Below are 7,172 nucleotides of genomic sequence, written 5' to 3'. Positions count from 1 at the left end.
CTGAATCCTCAAGACAAGTTCAGATTTCTTGATAATTCTGAAACTTAGTATCACTGAATTGTGTTAACACAGCCAAGTACCAGTAAAAACACTTCTTCCACATGGTGTCAAGAAACACAGAACAATTCCCAATGATAAAATGGGTTCCATGGCACTTCCATTGTAAGAGAGATTTTTGTGAGATTGGATTCTGTTGAATCAATCTATGGTATTTTTATGGAAAACACCCAAAATATAATTCTGAATTATGTCTCTGAACAAAACACAGGATTTAATTCCTGGATTATGGTAGTTTTCTATCAGTCATGCAGAAAATGCTGGATTTAGTCTAATAAAAAGGTTTAATATGACATTATCCTGGACCTTTTTCATGAGATTACTGAGATTTCTTTACTGAATGAAGTAACAAAAACCCCACAAAACATGTATTTAGGTACCGACTGCAAGGAACTAACTTGAGGCCTTAGTGTAAGGACTTTCATTTGTCTCTTGACATAATAACATTCATGCTTGGTTTTTCTCATCTACGTAAAAGAGGGTGAAAGTCATTGCAATATAAGTCCATGTCACAGCAAGGTAATAAAGGTAACTTGCTTAACAAAAGCTATTGCTATCTCCTTTATTCAGCTACAGGTATCACAATTTAGGTGCTCATTTGCCTCATACAAAGGCCATGACAACACGTGACAGTACATCATACCAATCCTATACCCAAGAACCCAATTGTATCTTAACCCAGCCCCTCTAAACATGGGATAGAGCCAGCTGTACTGTTAAAGAAACAGAATACTCCACATGCATAAATATAAAAATAGAAGGATCATTCTTGGATGCTTGGAGGAGTTTTATCACCAAAATCTAAAGAGCTGTCTGCTCCTTCTTTCTCAAGTATTACAAACCTAGATTTTTCTATTCACACTGTCTTAATGCTGCCCTAGCTACCTAAATGTGTGCTTTGGTTTCCAATAAAGACTGTTTCTCTAGATAGCAAAAAGGAATGGTGCAACCTTTTCCAGAAACCTTGATAGTTTAAAAAGTCTTTGTCCTAACATTGAGTTGCAGAGCATTCCTTACATCTACAAAAACATGCAGAAGTTTGTAGATCTATCACTTATTGATAAGTCTGTAAATAGGCCTACATGTATCACTTACGGAAAGATAATATGTGGAATAGTATATGCTAAATATTAGACATTGAATAATATAAGAACGGGAGTTTACTCTATCAAAGTAAATGTACAAGCAGCTTATTTCAACTTAGCTTTAGTTAGGCTAACAAAAAATTAGATAACTTAGAAACCTTAGAAATAAGTGAGATGAGTCAGGGTTTTCCATGAAAAACAGCTTCACTGCAGAGTAGCCAATAGAAATAATTTTAGCCTTATTTAGATTAAGATAAAATGGCATTCTAATATCTCACTATCTTATCTAGATAATTTTATTAGTGCTTAAGATAATAAAAGAAGCATCTGGCCACACAACAGCATTCCTCTATCACAGAACGTGTGTTCTGCACAGGCTCCCATCTGCAAATGCAGATTGAAACTTATTTTTGTGATCCAGTGTAAGTTATGAAAGATTTTCTAATCTAATATATTCTCTTCCTCTTAGTGTTCTTTAAGTCAAATTTTAATTTGTCCTTATATCTGTTCTTCCTTCTTCCATTTTTTCTTTAGTATGCATACAACCACTCATTGCATAATTTCACTCATTGCACGATTATGTAACAGGCATCTTCTGTGACATATTTCTTTTTCATTGTTCTTTATGTATACATTTTTTCTGCATATTTAGGGGTTTATGTAAAAATCTTTTTATCTATTCCCATTAAAGACTGGTCTTTTTGGAGCAGTGCCTTGAACTCCCTTAGCTCACAGCTAGTTTCAGTGTTGCCTGAAACATTGGGGACGAAGGATGAGAACAGCTGAAGATCCCCAAATGCTCTCTACAGTCAATCGCTTTGCTGTCTTGGCCTCAGAAGAGGAGACGAAAAAAAAAAAATTCTTTATAGAGCTAACGTTTAAAAAATACACTCTTTGCTAAATATTTCAATAAACATCACACATCATTCTTTTGGACAATATCCAATTTGCCACAGAATATTAATTTACAACTACTCTTTTTAGTGTAGTTCATGCTCAATTCAATACTGTATCATTTTCCAATAGAAACAGTATAACTGAAAGTATTTTGAACACTATAATTCTAAAGCTCAAGTCAAAATACTCTTGACATAATGGAAGTTTCATCTGAATCACAGAATCCCAGAATCGCAGAGCCGCTGAGATTGGAAAAGAACTTTGGAAATCATCTAGTCCACCCCCCTGCTCAGAGCAGGGTCACCTAGAGCAGGTTGCTCAGGACCGTGTCCAGCTGGGTTTTGAATATCTCCAAGGATGGAGACTCTCCAACCTCTCTGGGCAACCTGTTACACTGCTTGATCATCCTTACAGTGAAAAATCTTTTTTCCTATGTTTGAATTGAATTTCTTGTGTTTCAGCTTGTGCCCACTGCCTCCTGTTCTGTCACCGAGCACCACTGAGAAGAGTCTGGTTCTGTCTTCTTTACTGCCTTCCACCAGGTATTATTCCACCATTTATACATATTGATAAGATCTTGCCTGCCCCTTCTCTTCTCACGGCTGAACAGTCCCAGCTCTCTCAGCCTGTCCTCGTATGACAGATGCTCCAGTCCCTTAATCATCTTTGTAGCCCCTTGCTCGACTCGCTCCAGTAGGTCCATGTCTGTCTTGACACAGCACTCCAGATGTGTCTCATCAGGGCTGAGTAGAGGTGTAACTTCTCCTCCGTCGACCTGCTGGCAATACTCTGCTTAATGCAGCTGCAGATCCCATTGGCCTCCTTTGCTGTGAGGGCACATTGCTGGCTCATGGGGAACCTGTTGTCCACCAGGAAACCCAGGTCCTTCTCTGCCAACTCCTTTCCATGAGCAGCCTTTTCATGAGTAGCCTCGCAATGACATTGGCCAACTCCCTCAGCACTCATGGGTGCATTCCCACCAGGTTCTATGGAACAAGAGCTTGAAAATTAGGGTTTCCATCTATGGAAATGGAGACCAACAACATTACCTCTCCCAGTAAATCTTTCCTGAAATGGTCTTAGTCTATTGCATTTAACACAGTAGAAAAATGCTCCCCAGAAGAAGTTAAATGCTCAGTAATTGAAGGGAATACGTTACTACGTCTCCGATCTGCACACTAAAGGTCCAGCAACCTCACTTCTTACTAAAACTTTTCTATCATGATTCTGCAAAATTTATATACACCCAATCCACAACTCCTGACTCATATTCCCATCTGGGGTGCATGTTGTTCATATATATACAGCTCATGCAGTTGTTCCTATATTAATTATTTGGCACTGTGGTCTATTTTGTCCTTTAAACTTCAATCCTTTTTTCCTTTTGACTCCATGACAGCTTCAGGTTCCAACTTCCCATAGTCCAAGGGCAGGAATATTTCATTGGTTCTAATATAAATACCTTTCCAATTATTAGAATAAACTAATATAAAAGTATTCTCCCTATAATTCTCTTTGAATTACAAATTGATATTGTAAATTGGCAAAAATTTCTAGCAACGTGAAGGAAACAAAAGAAAGAGGCAGAGAAAGGAGAAAAGAGAGATAGAGGGAGGAACGGAGAGAGGAAGGAGGGAGAGAGGAGCAAGATACTCTTGCCAGAAAGAGGATTTATTTGTGCTAAGCACATAAAGAGAGTTATAGATACAATTTCAATAAAGCAGCTACTGGGAAACAGAAATGTTATGTAATAGAAGCAAATAAATAGCTCAATGATCACTGGCCCTGAGTTTCAATGAATTTACATTTTCTGGTAGGCACTCTTTTTAACTGAATTATTCTAAAGCCGCTGCATAGGTGCGTCTCTTGTTGAAGAACAGAAAACCTACACAAGATTGAAATACTGCCTATGGTTTGGATTTTTCTTTTTTTTTTTTCAGTGAGGTGCAACTTCTGACTGAGCCAGGGTTAGTAAAAGTTGAGAAAACTGACCACCAAATATTTTTCAAATGAGCATGTTTCTATGAGAAGTTTTGGATTTGCCGAGTTCCTTTTTATTTCAAAAATACGAAGCAAAATTATTTACTAAATCTCCATATTGAATTCAAAGTTATCCAGTATTTTAACCAAAGTATCTAGCTTCATTTTCCCCAATTATCCAAGTAGCTCCTGACGTAATATTTTGTATTGTTACTGAGGGAACAAAAATTATATCAGAAATCAAGTGGAAGAAAGCGAAATAATTAGGTATTTACATACTTTGCCATGAATAACTCTTCGGATTTTCGAAAATGCTACAGATTATAAACACATCAACTGACTGCTTATGAAAATGCCAATTATAGGCAATATCTGGTTTTGATTTTGGTCTTCTGAATCTCAGGAATGCAATTTAGGACTCCATGAGCTGATGAACATATGTTCCTATTTCATACCAAATCTGAGGAGGTAAGTGGCTTAACAGGTAATGCATTCACTAAACTTTCACTTCAATCAAATGACATTAACTCCTCCAAACATAACTAAAGATCCTCTTTTATTGCCTCTGAGGTAGCTGTGTAAAAGGCACTGCAGCTTTAGTTTCATGAGGCTAGTAGCACTTGCAATAAAGTATTCCTTTCTAGTACCTGAAGGCTTCAGGGAAATTAATAGCTTTACAAGATACTGAGAGTCTTCTTGAAGCATGACTCCAGCTGCAAAACCCAGGTATCCTTAAAACTGAAGTATAATGGGTTATTTTGTAACGAGACTAATACGTTACCCTTCCTCTGAACCTTTGAAGTTGCGCAAGACAAGATAAGCAGTTTGTTGAAGACACAAAACAGAAGAGGTCAGAGGAAACACTTTCGCTGCGCTGAATCTGGAAGAGAGTCCTCAGTCAAGAACCCTTCCATAAAAGAATGGACGCACAGGATAGCGGTCCTACGATGATGGGAGGACTGGTGTATTTTATCACTTTTCTTACCAGCTGAGGTCAACTGGATTTGCAACTGCAGGTTTTGGACAATTCATACATATGATAACTTCCTTTTCCATGTTACTTTCCTGAACACAGTAAAAAAAACCTAGCAGGAAGAATTAAATATAACTTTTGAATTTAACTTAGTTTAAGACAAGAATTCAACTCAGTTTTAGACACCTAAAAGATTAAAGATAGAACAAAGGTCCAATTAATAAATAAGCAACAATAATAATAACAAAGAGCACAGAACTGAGCAATTCAGTAATTTCTAATACTTAATACTACTTACGTGGGTTGGCAATAATAGAAGCATTCACAATGGTAATAAAGAGCTCTTTTCATACTTTGAAACAGATCTTTAACAGCATTAGTAAATTTGACTATTTCATTTATTAGTAAATATAGTTATGCATGGCAGTGTCCAAATATATGATGTAAACCTTTCAGATTAATGGAGTTAGGAATTGGAAGGACAAATGTGTGTTTGAATGAGATCAGAAATATAAATTTCATTTTTTTAACAACTCTAGTTGTTTAGACATAAAGGTCAAATGATCCTAGGAAAGGGATAGGGTGTTAAGAATGTTTAGAGAACGTATGAGAGATTTAAGAATTGCATTTGATAAAACACTCCATAGAGTGCACATGATCTTCAAGTACACTCTTTTCTTTTTGCAACAAGGTGTCATACAGATGATCGTTGGCAAAGCAAATCATTAATACTATGCATCTATGACCAAACTGTAAAGAATTTAAAATAACTTCGACTAATATATGGACAATTTAGTGGCTTACCAGCATTTATTCAATTTCAGGGCAACTTGAGACTTCGAATTAAACTTTTCTACCTCATTTGCAAGCAGTAGGCTTCTTGTGATTCTCAGCCTGAACACTTACGTTCCTTCAAAGATCTTGTGTTTTGACACATCATTTAATTGAGATGGCTTTCTAGAAGAAATAAAGTATTGCTATTCCAGTCGATCCAGATGCTGGTTTTTCCTGTTCAAGATTCACCAGATGATTTCAAATAATGTCTACAGAAACATTCTTTTAACTATGCAAAACTCATAAAGTTCAAAACAATTTCTTACATGATTTAGTGCCAGATAGTTCAATTCTGCAGGCCACTAGCATCACGTTTTCTATTGTTCTTTTCAGTCCATCTTTACTCTTTTAGGACCACGTATTTTTATACCATACTTAGGAAGACTGCCTTTCTGTATTCGAAAGAAGCCAACATCTTTAGAAAACAATTTCTGTGGCACGGCCAGACGGAAACTTGCCCTGAAATGGGGATCCTGAAATCATTCAACAAGGGACTCAATATTTCTTGAACTTGCTAGCATGAAGGGATTTTGAAACTGTTTCCACTACAAGCTGTTCCCTCTGATGCACTGGTATTTTTTCATCACGAGAAAAGATTATTAGCTATAAGAGAATTTCCCACTTTTTCTGAGCAACTTTCTGCGTACCACTACCTTGAAAGAAGAACAGTATTAGGAAACATAGGAATGCCAGAAAATGCTACACTTTTATTATCTTTGTAAATGCACTTTTGGTCTTGAAAACTAAGAGGTGTTAGCAAGGTGCGTCCTGGATGGACGACAGAAACGTTCACCCAGGAGCAGCCAGTTTACGGATCCCGCATTTTTGAAACTCTTGCACATCGAGTTTTACCGATTGCCTTGGAAACGTATTACGCGGGGGAAATGCAAAGCAAAAGCCGTACATTTCATCACGAGGTCTTTTTCCCCGCTCTGCTCGTGGCGCCTGCGTCGTGTGGTTCGATCCGGCAGCCAACCTGCCTGAGCACCCTGCGTGCTGTCCGCAGGCAGCTGCAGCGGCGGATTCCCCGGGCTGTTGCTTAGATGAGTCCAGCGAAGTAGCTCAGCTCAGTTTCGGCGAGGAAAGAGTTAAAGAGCTCAGTGTTCCCCCTGTGCCCGGGAGGCAGCCTTTGTGTTTAACTTTGGCAGGGGCTCAGTTTGGGCTGGAGGTTTGTTTTAATTGGGGGAGGGAGCAGAGAAGAGGGGACGCTCCGACTTCTTCGGTCTCCTTCTTGCACTGATGTAGCGGAGGTGGAGATTTTCAATCCCACCCAGCCAGAGGCAGGCGGGAGGGTCTGGCAAGACTGCCCCAGGAAAAGCCGCTCAGAGGAAAGTCTCGGCCGCGGC

The sequence above is a fragment of the Pygoscelis adeliae genome, unplaced genomic scaffold (assembly GCF_000699105.1).
Source record: "Pygoscelis adeliae isolate BGI_AS28 unplaced genomic scaffold, ASM69910v1 Scaffold157, whole genome shotgun sequence".
Taxonomy (NCBI): Eukaryota; Metazoa; Chordata; class Aves; order Sphenisciformes; family Spheniscidae; genus Pygoscelis; species Pygoscelis adeliae.
Note: the sequence above shows the minus strand (reverse complement) of the source record.